Raw genomic sequence first — 14181 nt, 5'->3', positions numbered from 1 at the left:
CATAACTGGAACCAAAGCCCAGAAAATGTGAGAAAGAGGGAGTGCGGGAGAAAGATTATTAAAGCAACTTGGTAATGGAAATCTATAAGAAAACTGGGCAGTGTGTTACAGGTGAAATGATTAAGCCCCATTCCCAGGCCAAAACATCTTTCTTTCTCTGTCTTGCAGGCTGAAATATCCACTGACTGAAGCAGTGGAAGAAAACGTGTCTGGGATTCAAACGTCTTGCGGTGGAGAAATGGGAGGGAAAGGAACAGCTAGTTCATTGTTCAGTTCACCACAGGGAGACACACTATGTCAGTGAAGTGACGAGAAGTTAGTCAAGTACGTTCTGTTGCCCCAAAAGAGTACCTTGAACACTGCTGGATCCAGCAGAAATTCCTCAACCATACTTTCAAAGTCCTGTATGGCCTTGACTCCCTGCCCCAGCCCCCACCTTGGGAAAAGACTATAGTCCAGAGGAAGGACCCCATGATCAGTGAGAGGGGACCTGCTTTGATTCTGAAGGTCCCAGTTTTAATCCTTAGCATTGGCACCTAAAAGCAGGGGGGGGGGATAAAACAGCAGGTGATTGGGAAGACGGTTGTCTGCTAAAGACCCTGAAGGGCTGCTGCCACTGTCTAGGTTTCCTTTGATCTCTCCATCCAGATCCATCCACCTCAGACATCCAAAGGTCTCCTGCTCCCTTAGAAAGGCTCCACCCTTTCCCCCAAACTGATATAACTGGGGCTCAATCCTCAGGCTTGGGAGCCAATTTTGGCCTGCCTGGGGTCCCCAGATGTCCACACCCCTGCTTCCCTCACCACCAATCATTTGGTGGTTCCCTCTGGCTTTTCTGCAGTTCCCCCCCTTCCCATTCCAAAAGGTTGAAATGGCACTCCTAAGGCTTGGGGCCAAATGAAACATTCTGCTAATCACTGACACGGTAGCTATGTATGATAATTTTGCTTACTCTTGTGTAAGAACATGTGGCCCCAACTCAGATTAGGCCCATGGGTGCTCTGGGAGGGGCGCTAACCTTCTACCCACCCATTTCCCCCCAAAACGTAAACAAAACAAAAACAAAACAGTGGCTCAACAACACTACAAGCGAGAAGGATCTTGGAATTGTTGTTGATCACAAGCTGAAAATGAGCCAATGAAGTGATGTGGCTGCAAAAAAGGCAAATTCTATTTTGGGCTGCATTAATAGAAGCATAGCTTCCAAATCACATGAGGTACTAGTTCCCCTCTACTCAGCACTGATCAGGCCTCATCTGGAGTTGTTGTTTATTTGGTCAGTTGCTTCTGACTCTTTGTGACTTCATGGACCAGCCCACGCCAGAGCTTCCTGTCAGCTGTCGTCACCCCCAGCTCCCCCAAGGTCGAGTCCATCACCTCCAGAATATCATCCATCCACCTTGCCCTTGGTTGGCCCCTCTTCCTTTGACCTTCTACTTTCCCTAGCATCAGCATCTTCTCCAGGGTATCCTGTCTTCTCATGATGTGGCCAAAGTACTTCAGTTTTGCCTCTAACATCCTTCCCTCAAGTGAGCAGTCTGGCTTTATTTCCTGGAGTATGGACTGGTTTGATCTTCTTGCAGTCCAAGGCACTCTCAGAATTTTCCTCCAGCACCACAGTTCAAAAGCATCTATCTTCCTTCGCTCAGCCTTCCTTATGGTCCAGCTTTCGCAGCCATAGGTTACTAGGGGGAAAGACCATTGTTTTCACTATGCGGACCTTTGTTGTCAGTGTGATGTCTCTGCTCTTCACTATTTTATCAAGATTAGTCATTGCTGTCCTCACAAGAAGTAAACGTCTTCTGATTTCCTGGCTGCAGTCAGCGTCTGCAGTAATCTTTGTGCCTAGAAAGACAAAGTCTGTCACTGCCTCCACGTTTTCTCCCTCTATTTGCCAGTTCTCAATCAAGCTGGTTTCCATAATCTTGGTTTTTTTGAGGTTGAACTGCAACCCAGCTTTTGCATTTTCTTCTTTCACCTTCGTCATGAGGTTCCTCAGCTCCTCCTCACTTTCAGCCATCAAAGTGGTATCATCTACATATCTGAGATTGTTAATGTTTCTTCCAGAGATTTTAACTCCAGCCTTGGCTTCATCAAGCCCAGCACGTCGCATGATGTGTTCTGCATACAGGTTGAATAGGTAGGGTGAGAGTATACAATCCTCCCGTACTCCTTTCCCAATCTTAAACCAGTCCGTTGTTCCATGGTCTGTTCTTGCCATTGCTACTTGGTCGTTATATACATTCCTCAGGAGGCAGACAAGATGACTTGGTATCCTCATACCACCAAGAACTTGCCACAATTTGTGATGATCCACACAGTCAAAGGCTTTAGAATAGTCAATAAAACAGAAATAGATGTTTTTCTGAAACTCCCTGGCTTTCATCTGGAGTACTGTGTCCAGTTTTGGCCACTGCACTTGAAGGAGGATGCAGACAAATCAGAGTGGGTTCAGAGGAGGGCAACAAAGATGATCAGAGGACTGGAAACAAAGCCCAATGAGGAGAGACTGAAAGAACTGGGCAGGTTTAGCCTTGAAAAGAGAAGACTGAGGGGAGATAGGACAGCACTCTTCAAGTACTTGAAAGGTTGCCATGATCTCTTCTTGATCATCCCAGAGTGCAGGACACGGAATAATGGGCTCCAGTGACAGGAAGCCAGATTCTGGCTGAACATCAGGAAAAGCTTCCTGACTGTTAGAGCAATACGACAATGGAACAGATTACCTAGGGCGGTGGTGGGCTCTCCCACACTGGAAGCATTCAAGACAGGGCTGGACAGCCATCTGTCAGGGATGCTCTGACTTGGATTCCTGTATTGAGCAGGGGGTGGACTCGATGGCCTTGTGGGCCCCTTCCAACACTACTATTCTATGATTCTATGAAAGCCAACAACCCATTCACACAAGGGGGGGGGGGGTGTTAAAAATAAAATAATGGAGAGTTGTTGTTTTTTCCTAACACACACACAGGGGTGAAATTTGGGGCAGGGGGGAGAACACGGGTGTGTGGGGGGGAGGTTAAAGCCTCCCAGAGCACCATGGCCACAATCTGAACTGGGGCCAAAACACTTACACATGAGTAGGAAAAACTATCATACTGTCCTGCTCTGCTCTGAGCAGAAGTCCCAGTACAAGGGAGGCCAGAGGTTGGAGCAACCAGGAGAGTTCCTAGTGAACAGCTTGCTCTGTCAAGCTCTGGAAGGAAAGCAAACTCAAGCCTTTTATGCTATGGTCCCAACAAATTCCTTCCCTACACAATGGAATCCTTAGAGGGACAGTCCTCTGTATCCTGGCACTCCTCCTCTGTGTCTCCAAGAGCTCCTGCCTGGACCACTGCTGATCTTGGTGCATTGGCTCCGTGGAATGTGGGGCTCTTGTAGAAGGGGATGCTGGTCCTGTGCTGGAGCTATGCCTGAGGGTCTCAAGCTCTGGGGGTCAGGCAGCTCTGGCTCTGCCTGCAGTCGTGCTCGGACCTAGAGTTTCCTCTGTTGGCAGCATGGTTCTTCGACCTCACAGTCCATGTAACTGCTGGGTTCCTGGGGTTCCTGGTCAAGGCACAGACATGGGCAGTGGAGGCTGATGGCTCTGATTTTGGTAGGGCCATAAGCCATTCTGGGTTTCAGTCAGAACCAGCCAGAGCTCGAAAGGAGCTATCCAAGGGGCTGAACCCTATCCCACAAATAGGTTCAGCACCTTGGGTAGCTCCTTTAGACTTCTGGCTGTATGTAGCTGAAACTCAAAATGTAATCTCAGTCCCACTGGAATCAGAGCCACCAGCCTCCTGTGGACATAAGTACCCTACGTGTGATTAGCGGGCACCTTAGTTTGGCCCTTAGCTTAGTTACTTGAAGTATCTATGCAGCTATTTTGTTCCCACCCTTTTTGTCTCGGGCCCCACACCACACAGGAATATGGCCACCAAGAGCTTCTTCAAAATGGAATCTAGTCTTCAGACTGAAAGGTGTTCAACACCCCTGCCCTATCCGATGCTCTGTTTCTTCAAATCTCTCCTCAAATTTCTGCTTTTCCATGACATAAGAATGTAAGAATATCAGAAGAGCCCTGCTGGATCAGAGCAAGGGTCCATCTAGTCCAGCTTTCTCTTCACACAGTGGACAACCAGCTGTCAGCCAGGAACTCACAAGCAGGACACGAGTGCAACATCAGCCTCCCACCCATGTTCCCCAGCAACTGGTACACATAGGCTCACTGCCTCTGGTACTGGAGATAGCACATAGCCATCAAGACTAGTTGCTACTGATAGCCTTTTCGTCCAGGTATTTGTCTAACCCCCTTTTGAAGCCATCCAAATTGGTGGCCATCACTGCACCCTGTGGCAGGAAATATCTGGAGTTTAACTATGTGCTGTGTGAAGAAGGACTTCCTTTTATCTGTCCTGCATCTCCCACCAGTCAGCTTCATGGGATGACCCCACAGGGTTCTAATATCACCAGGGAGGGTGCATGACGTTGTAGACCTCTAATATGTCTCCCCTTACTCTCCTTTTTTCCCAAGCTAAACAATCCCAGCTGTTGTAACTTTCTCTCATAGGGGAGATGCTCCAGGTCCTTGATCATTTTAGTTGCCCTTTTCCGCACTTTTTCCAGCTCTCTGATATCTTTTTTAAGATGTGCTGACCAGAACTGTACACAGTATTCCAAGTGTGGCTGCACCATAGGGTTATATAGCGACAGTTAGATATTGGCCGTTTTATTCTCCACTCCTTTTCTAATTATGCCTAACTTGGAGTTTGTCTTTTTTGCAGTGGCCACACACTGTTCTGACATCTTCACTGAGTTGTCATACCTTGAGCACAACCCCTTATTTATTTATTTATTTATTAGCCACACATCTGGCCAGCTACCCAGCTGCTCTAGGCGGCATACAATACTAATAACAAACTTACATATTAAACTGAACAACAACAACAACATAACAACACTGCTCTAAAAACCCCTAACCCACCCCAAATGTCCGCCTGAACAGCCAGGTTTTTAAAGCCTGGTGGAAGCTCATCAAAGAGGGGCATGACAGAGGTCACTAGGGAGGGAATTCCATAGAGTGGGGCCACCACAGGAAAGGCCCTCTCCCTAGCCCTCACCAGCCTAGCTGTCCTTAGGCATGAATCCCACCACCACCACCATTGAAAGTAAGCCCAAGGACATATAACTAAAACAATTAACAACAAAAGCATTTGCCTTCCCCTCCATCTCCTCTTCCTCCTCTCCCTCTCTTTCTTGCTCTCTTGCTAAGATTGCATATTCATGGTATCATATAAAACAAGAATGACAAGGAATCTTGACAGCCACTGAATCGCACTAGAAGAGCAAGGGACTGGCTAAATGCTAGACAAAGATGGGGTTTAATTAGAGTAGTCTCAGGCATAGAAACTCCTCTAAATGCCAGAAATCTACTCTGGATCAAAAGTGACAGTGTGGATGAATGGTTAGAGGGTAGGGCTAGGACTGATAAAACTTGGGTTCAAATCCCCACTCAGCCATGAAGCTCACTGGGTGATCTTCAACCAGTTACTATCTCTTAGCCTGACATACTTTGCAGGGTTGTTGTGAGGATAAAATTGGAGGAAGAAGCATGCATTCCACAATGAGTTCCTTGCAGAGAAAGGCTGTAAATATGCTGCTTTGAATGCATTATGGGTGATGCTGATAATGACACTACATCTGCAAGGATGAAGGGAGGTTTTATAACAGTTTAATAATTAAAATAAATAAATATATAAGAAAACTTTGTAAGGATGTGCCTCTGAGCAGGTACAGAGACCCCGGCCCACCATATAGCAGTGATTACTGGTACCCATAAACATTCCAAGGAGGTTCTAGCACCAACCTTGTTAGAAATTTACCACTAGATACAGGGGAAGTTCCACTGGGTAGAGAGAGGATGAACAAGGTTTTCCAAATCCTTGCACACAGGTCATGCATATTCTTTCCCATCATGGCACAGAAATCTAGTACATCAGGGAAAGGGGTGTGTTAAAACTGGAGCTGGCAAGAAACAGTGACTCTGTCCAGTGTAGGCTGCTGGCCCCAATTTCAGTGGGGCTGTGAATCCACTCCTTACTGGCATGATCCTGGTCAAAACTGAGTAAAATTGACCCAGTAATTCGAGGATAAATGGTTTAATGAAATTGCTCCCTGACCCCTGCACTTTGTTACACTGATGCATTTTGCGGATTCTTCAGAACATTTTTTTGGAGATGTCCCATTGAATAGTTAATCTCTGATTCACCACTCCCCCCTCCTCACGTGCGCGCGCGCACACACACACACACACACAACAGTTATTGGGATTAGATGCCTTTTAAACCTTTGGGCCTCCTTTCAAATAAAATATCTCTGGACTGTTGTAAGACCTTATTTATTCTGACAGTTCATTGGGGGAAAACATGATGAATCAAAACAGCCCATTTGTTTTGGGTTGCAACCAGCAGCAAAAGGGCTGTTGTAATTTTGAGCTTGTTGTTGTTGTTCAGTCGTTCAGTCGTGTCCGACTCTTCGTGACCCCATGGACCACAGCACGCCAGGCCTTCCTGTCCTGCGCTCTCTCCCGGAGCGTGCTCAAGTTCATATACATTGCATCCGTGATGCTATCTAGCCATCTCATCCTCTGCCGTCCCCTTCTCCTTTTGCCTTCAGTCTTTCCCACTATCAGGGTCTTTTCCAGTGATTTTTCTCTTCGCATTAGGTGGCCAAAATATTGGAGCTTCAGCTTCAGTATCTGTCCTTCCAATGAGCACTCAGGGTTGATTTCCTTTAGGATGGACTGATTTGACCTCCTTGCAGTCCAGGGGACTCGTAAGAGTCTTCTCCAGCACCACAGTTCGAAAGCATCGATTCTTCGGCGCTCAGCCTTCCTTATAGTCCAGCTCTCACAGCCATACATTACCCTGGTTAAAAACTTTATGCCTGATGCACTCATTTTCTAAGTGCAAGGAACTATTATTTTTGCTGCTGCGGCTGCTGCTGCAACAACAACCACAACCACAACAGAAGAGCATTTAGGCATGCAATTCTCTCACCTGCTGTCTAAAATGGTAGAGCTGCAGTAGACCTGTGCCATGTGATCATACTGAATGTGTAGATCAGCTTTCACAATACCCCAATCATGCCTGCTTTGTAAGCCTCCCTGTGATATCTGATGGGGTGACATTCAGAAGAAAGAATGCTGATCTAGAAGGACCATTCTTCGGACCAAATATGGACGACTGTATGCTCTTAATCTGATCATTGATTAAAATGTCTTATCAGCACCTGCCGACCTGCTATTTCTTGCCTTTTGTGTGTGGCAGCAGTGTGGCAAAAGTCAAATTTAGTGTTAGGAATGATCTGGGGGGAAGGACTGAAAATAAATCAGCAAGTATCATGATGCTATTATTATATCCATCTGGGGTGCAGACACGGTCAGAATACCGCATAGCGTTCTGGTTGCCCCACTTGAACCCATTGCAGATTTCTCTAGGGATGGTGGTGGAGTCCGGTTGGGGGCCCAAACTTGGTGGATTAGTGCCAGCTCAGACCCCCAGACCGGATTCTGCTAGGGATGTTAGAGAATTCTGCCACGGATCCCAGGGAGGCTAAATTCCAGTGAATTTGGCCCCTGGAATCCGTGGTGGAATGGAGCAACCCACCCCACCACCCCATGAAAGCCCTGTGAAACGGAGCCTACCTGGCTGCAGCTCCAGCGCTGGCAGCTGCTCTGGCGGTGGCAGCTCCAGCTCCAGTGGCTCCGGTGGCAGCGGCAGCTCCGGCAGCTTCAGCTGCTGCCAGGCTGTGACCGCAAATGGCAGCTGCTATACCGGCCGCCATTTATGTCCCTGGCAAGCTGTGATAGGCTACGTAAGTATCTACATAGCCTATCATTGCTCAGGGCAGGGACGCAAATGGCATAGCCACCACCATTTGCGTCTGTGTCTTTAGCCATGATAGGCTACGTATATATTTATGTAGCCTATCACGGCAAAAGACAGGGGCGCAAATGGCGTAGCGGCCGCCATTTGCACCCCTGTCTTTTGCCATGATAGGCTACATAAATATATATGTAGCCTTTTACAGCAATAGGAAGGAATGTAAATGTCAGCGTGGAAACTGAGCCCATAGAGCCCCAGAGCATTTCTGATTCTGAGGAGGAACAGCATTCCGTGGGAGAGGAGCTCGCTCATCTCTCACAAGCACAGCAGCTGGTAGAGATTCTTCCTGCCAGCATTCCTGGGATAGAGAGTGACCCTGGCAGTGAGAGAGCGGGGGAGGGGGGCTTGCTGGATGCCTGGCACAGACGCAGGGAGCGGCAACAGATGGAGGGCGCCGAAAGGAGGCGCTCTGCTCATTTGCGCTAAAACAACGGTCACATCCCAATGACCAAAGAGAAAGAGGGAGGATCTCTCCCTAGCCCATAAGTTCAGAGTCTTCCCATGGTTCTCCTTCAAATGGGGACCAACTGCCTTACCTGGAGCTTAGGCTACTCTGCTATCTATCCCCAGTGCAGTTCCTTGCTTAGTCGCTAGTGATTAGGATCTGTAAGAGTCATAAAGTAATAAAGGAATAAAGCCTTGGAAAGAATCCTTGTCATATGTGTCCTGAGTTGTCTATTGGAGGGGACTGTAAGAGGCAGCTAAGGCACTCCTGACAGCAAATGGCATCCACCATTAGGGATGGCAGAGAATTCTGCCACGGATCACAGTGAGGTCGAATGCCAGTGCATTCGGCCCCCCAAACTCCGTGGCGGAATGGCCTGCCACTCCCCCGCCCCCCTGGATCCCCCCAGGGACAAGACTCACCTGGGGCTAGGGGTGCACAAAAGTCACTTACCTGGTCTCGCAGCTTTTCGCGGTGGCGGGGAGGCGCTTCGCTGCTCTCCCCCCGAAGTTCAGGCTGGGGGGGAGGCTTCCCGCCTCACCCGGCTGAAATTCAGGCCGGGGAGGAGGCGCCTCGCCTTGCCCGGCCGTGAAATTAAAAGTAAAAAAAAACAAAAAACGACCCCATGATAGGCTACGTGACGATTAACGGAGCCTATCACGGCTAGATCTGCAAAGTCAGCCGTGATAGGCTACGTAAATCATCACGTAGCCTTTCACGGGTGACTTTAAAAAAAAAAAGCGCGTACGCAAATGGTGGCCCCCATAGGGAGCCGCCATTCGCGTTCCTTATTTGGTCGCTGTAGTCTACGTAAAGATTTACGTAGACTACAGCGACCAAATAAGGAACGCGAATGGCGGCTCCCTATGGGGGCCGCCATTAGCCGTATGCGCTTTTTTTTTTTTTAAGTCACCCGTGATAGGCTACATGACGATTTACGTAGCCTATCACAGCTGACTTTGCAAATCTAGCCATGATAGGCTACGTTAATCGTCATGTAGCCTATCACGGGGATGTTTTTTTTTTAAATTTACTTTTATTGGAATGGCGGCGGCGGCAGCCGGTCGAAAGATCGGCTGCCGCCCCCACCCCTGACGAAGACCCGCCGAACTGCCGCCGGGACCCGCCGCCGGGAGGGACATTCGGGAAAGTTAAGTCCCGTCCCGGGGGGGGTGCGGGGGCGGGGGGGTGCGGAGAATTTCTCCCCGAAACTTGTTCGGGGGGCCGAACACGTTGGCGCTCGGCCCCCCAAGTTTCAGGGAGAAATTCTCCGCCAACCCTACCTGGGGCGGATCTTCCGGGTGGCGGCGGCTCCGACGGCAGCGGCCAGTCTTCCGACCGGCTGACACCGCTGCCATTTCCACTCTTGTAAAAGAAAAAAGAAAGAAAGAAAGAAAGAAAGAAAGATGTGATAGGCTACGTAAAGATTTACGTAGCCTATCATGACTAGGTTTTTTTTAAAAAATGACGTGATAGGCTACATAAATCTTTATGTAACCTATCATGGCTGGGTGGGTAAAAAACAAACAAACAAACCACATATGTAAATGGTGGCGGCTACGGCCGCCGCCATTTGCATTCCTTATTTTTGGCCATCTTAATCTACGTAAATATTTATGTACACTATGACGGCAAAAATCAAGGGGAATGCAAATAGCATAGCGGGTGCTATTTGCGTCCCTTTTTGATTCCCCGTTTTAGCCTACATAAATATTTATGTAGCCGCCATTGTGTGTGTGTGTGTGTGTGTGTGTGTGTGTGTGTGTAATCTCCCTCAATCCAGCTGTTCCCTGGAAACACCCCCCCCCCATTCACCCAAGGGTCTTCTGAGATAACTAACAGAATGTTTGATAATGAACTGGATGTGGAAATACAAAGCTGAGCAGAGAGGAGAACCAACTCTGTGCATGTCTACTCAGAAGTAAGTCTTACTGAGTTCAATTAAACTTACTCCTACACATATCAACACCCCACTTGCCCCCAGCTCAGCTTTGTATTTCCACATCCAGCTCATTAGCAAACCTCCTGTTAGTTATCTCAGAAGACCCTTGGGTGAATGGGTGGGGGCATTCCCAGGGAACAGTTGGATGGAGGGAGAATACACACACACACACACACTAGAAGAATATAGTTCTTCATATTCTCTGGTATGTTTATTCCTCATTTTGTCCATTCCCTGAGCATGTGCAGAGTGTGCTTTTTATTCAAACAAAGAGAAGGTTGCTGATCTTTCCCTTCATGCTGCATTTGTACAAGTGAAGTGTTACTACTTCAGAAAGAACTTCCCATTATACTGTCTCTTTTTCTTCATGAGTTTCATAACAGAAGTATGATCTAGTGGTTAGAGTCTAGCCCAAAGGCACCCAGTGAGATAACTAACAGGAGGTTTGCTAATGAGCTGGATGTGAACATACAAAGCTGAGCTGGGGGCAAGTGGGGTGCTGACATGTGTAAGAGTAAGTTTAATTGAACTCAGTAAGACTTACGTCTGAGTAGACATGCACAGAGTTGGTTCTCCTCTCCATTTTAGCCTCACAACGTCACCAACAAGGCTGGATGTGGAAATAGAAAACCTAGCAGGGGGAATAATACTCGTGTAGCGCTCCAGACTGGCATCATCATTTTAAAAGGTTTCTTTCTTTCTTTCTTTCTTTCTTTCTTTCTTTCTTTCTTTCTTTCTTTCTTTCTTTCAACAGCGTTGCTTTAAACAAAGAGTGCATTGCTCAGGCGCACCTAGGGCAGCCTTGTTTTGGGAAGCCCCGAGGAGGAGGAAGTGTTTTGGCTGAAAGTAATTACTGCACGTCTCAGGGCAGGGGAAAAAAATACGTAAATATCTACGAAAAATAGCCTTTCTTACAGAAGTGATGCAGAATTATGGTCGGTATGGATATATCGTTTTAATTTTCGGAGCAGAAAAAAAAGAGGAGACTTCCGGGGGCTTGCGAACGACGGTACGGAGCACTGGCCGCGAACTGCAGAAGTCAAGCGACACAGAAGGTACACAATTCGTACATCCCTAAGATCAGGTGAGGTCAGGGGAGGTCTGGTGAGGTCAGGTAAGGTGAGGTCAGGTCCAGTGAGGTCAGGTGACCAGAAGTTACATGGGGAATTCCTGTGAAGGGCTTTACTCTTACAGAGACTGACGGCGGGTGCTTGAAAAGGATTTTTCAGTGGTACTTACAGAATTATTTATGTAAGTTCGGGAAGCCGAAAAAACAACGGGGGAATCCGGGGCATGTAGAAGGCAGAAGGGGTGGCCCTAGGCTCTGCAGAATCTTTGTGGAGCAGAGCCGCTCTGCGTGGATTCCAGGGGGGAGTAACGAATCGCCTCCCCCCCCCGCAGATTCCCCCCCAGAACGGATGGTAGGGAATCCATATATCCCTACCAAAGTGCCTTTAAGGGACAGAAGATGGATTTTGCAATGTATGCAGAAGTGTGTGTCCACGACCGAATGTTTGCATTTTTTTAAAGGCATTTCTCAATACTACTAGGGATGTATGAAATGTACTTACCTGTCCGTGGATTATGTTTATGGGGGGGGAGGCGTTCCGTCCCTCCCCCTGGAATCCTCGATGGCCGGCTGTGCTTCACGGTGGCTCCGCGGAGCAGCCAGCCAGGCCCAGGCCAGAGCCGTCCACAGCCGGATTTCCGGCCGCGGAGGGCTCTGGGTAAAACAAAAATGCATACGCAAATGTCCGCTGCCATTTGCGTTCCTTATTTTTGGCCGTCTTAGTCTATGTAAATATTTACGTAGACTATGACAGCGAAAATAAAGGGGAACGCAAATAGCATCATGGGCGCTATTTGCATCCCTTTTTGATTTGCTGTTTTAGCCTACATAAATATTTACGTAGGCTAAAACGGCAAATCAAAAAGGGACGCAAATAGCGCCCGCTACACTATTTTGTTCCCCTTATTTTTGCCGTCTTAGTCTACATAAATATTTACGTAGTCTAAGACACCAAAAACAAGGAACGCAAATGGCGGCAGCCATAGCCACTGCCATTTGCATACGCGGTTGTTGTTGTTGTTGTTTTACCCAGCCATGATAGGCTACGTAAATCTTTACGTAGCCTATCATGTCTTGAAAAAAAAACCCACACAAGTCTGCAAATGGCGGTGGCGGCAGCTGGTCGGAAGACCAGCCGCCGCAGCTGCCGCCGCCCGGAAAATCCGCCCCAGGTAAGTCTCATCCAGGGGGCGATCCGCAGGGGGGCAGGGGGGCATGCTGTTCCGCCACAGATTTTGGGGGGCCAAATGCCCTGGCGTTCGGCCTCACCGAGATCCGTGGCGGAATTCTCTGACATCCCTAAAAACTACCATTTCAGCTAGCAGTGCCCAACGCTGAGCACCAGATGCCTCTAGCTTCTTTATCAAAGCCCAGAACAGTAACACTTTAACCTCCCCACCCTGTGGAATAACTACTTAGTGCATTAAACCTGTTAATTACAGACTTTGCAATTCCAGTCCAATATAAATGAATAAATAGCTCAGTGCTAAATGAGCAAACCACTAAACGCTAAGCCAGGCAGCCAGCAAGCAAGCAAGCAAGCAAGCAAGGGGGTGGGGGATGAGAGGGGTGTGTGTGATTATAATGCATGCATTTAAATTATACAACAGAAATATACCAAGGGGAGGGTATAAATGAGCAAGCCATCCGGAGAGACTAGAGAATTGATTACATGGTTAACAAGTGGAATATTTATAGGGCATTACTCATAGTAATATTCTTATTTTCCATTGTGTAGCTTCCATATGGGACACATTGGAAATGGGACCCTATTTACTGCTAACCACTTGGGAATCTTGTTGGAAAAGGATAGGGATATATCCTCTTATGTTTTAAGGTTCTACAGGCTGTCTATCACAGAGTTCCTCCTTATGAAAGGTAGCCACACACACAGGCATACAAAGGTTCAGACCAGGGCTGGTGAGAATTTTCTTTGGTTTGGCCTTTTGATAAGAACGTTAAAATTTTTGTGAATTTCTCCCTAAACTTGAGATGTGTTGTTGTTGTTGTTGTTCATTTCATTTTAAATATGAACATGGGAGGAAACACGGCTGAAAGATTCCTGCATTCAGGCTAAGTGCTATCATTGCTTAGCTCATAAAAGTCTGGTTTTGAATCCTTGTGAATTTAACCATGTTAATACTTAAATTAGGGTTGCCATCTCTCTCTTTTTTCTGATGGGCTCCTCATCTTTAACAGCTCTGTGGCAGGCAGGTTCATCATGGCTCTCTCCATTCTACATTAGAATACCTATACCTATTGATTTTGACCAGCACATAATTTTGTTCTGTTATTGTTTGATAAGAACTTACCAAAATTTGCACATATCTTTTCTTGTTGTTGTTGTTGTTGTTGTTGTTGTTGTGAACTGGATGTAACTTAAGATTTTCAAAACTCCAGTGTGGGAGATAGTGACACTGACACACTCATCCATCCCTATAGATGGTACAGAGAAAGTTGGGTCAGCCTTTTTTTTAGAGAGTTCCATTGCAGAGGAGGACAATTCACATTTGCCCATGTTTGGGGAATAAGGTGATACCTTTGTTTAAAGGTTATGGCTCAGCTCTTAGGTCAAACATTAAAAGTACATGTGTGAGCTTGCGGGGGGAGGGGGGATCTGCTTAAGAGAACAATGATTAGCAAATATTCTTAAGTGCCCTTGATCAAGAAACATAGCCATCCGGGTTGATCAAAGCCATCTTGAAATGGAACCACAGTTCTAAAGCTGAGAGAAGTATCTTTCTTAATAGTCCTATCCTAATTAATCCTATAAGCAGATCCCATGTCAGATATGTAG

General features: G+C 47.3%; 1 long non-coding RNA gene across 1 annotated transcript in view; it reads left to right on the top strand.

The window, feature by feature from the left end:
* Positions 1-11139: 11139 nt before the first annotated feature.
* Positions 11140-14181, top strand: part of LOC146351911 (uncharacterized) — a 52255-nt gene continuing 49213 nt past the window's right edge. The window contains exon 1 of the long non-coding RNA XR_014787333.1: positions 11140-11370. This is a non-coding gene — a long non-coding RNA (uncharacterized LOC146351911). The remainder of the gene's footprint in view (positions 11371-14181) is intronic.

Source organism: Heloderma suspectum, chromosome 2 (assembly GCF_057233095.1).
Source record: "Heloderma suspectum isolate Gila_16-S chromosome 2, 16-S_ref, whole genome shotgun sequence".
NCBI classification, from domain to species: domain Eukaryota; kingdom Metazoa; phylum Chordata; class Lepidosauria; order Squamata; family Helodermatidae; genus Heloderma; species Heloderma suspectum.
The sequence above is the reverse complement of the archived record's forward strand: the minus strand, read 5'-3'. Positions and strand labels throughout refer to the sequence as shown.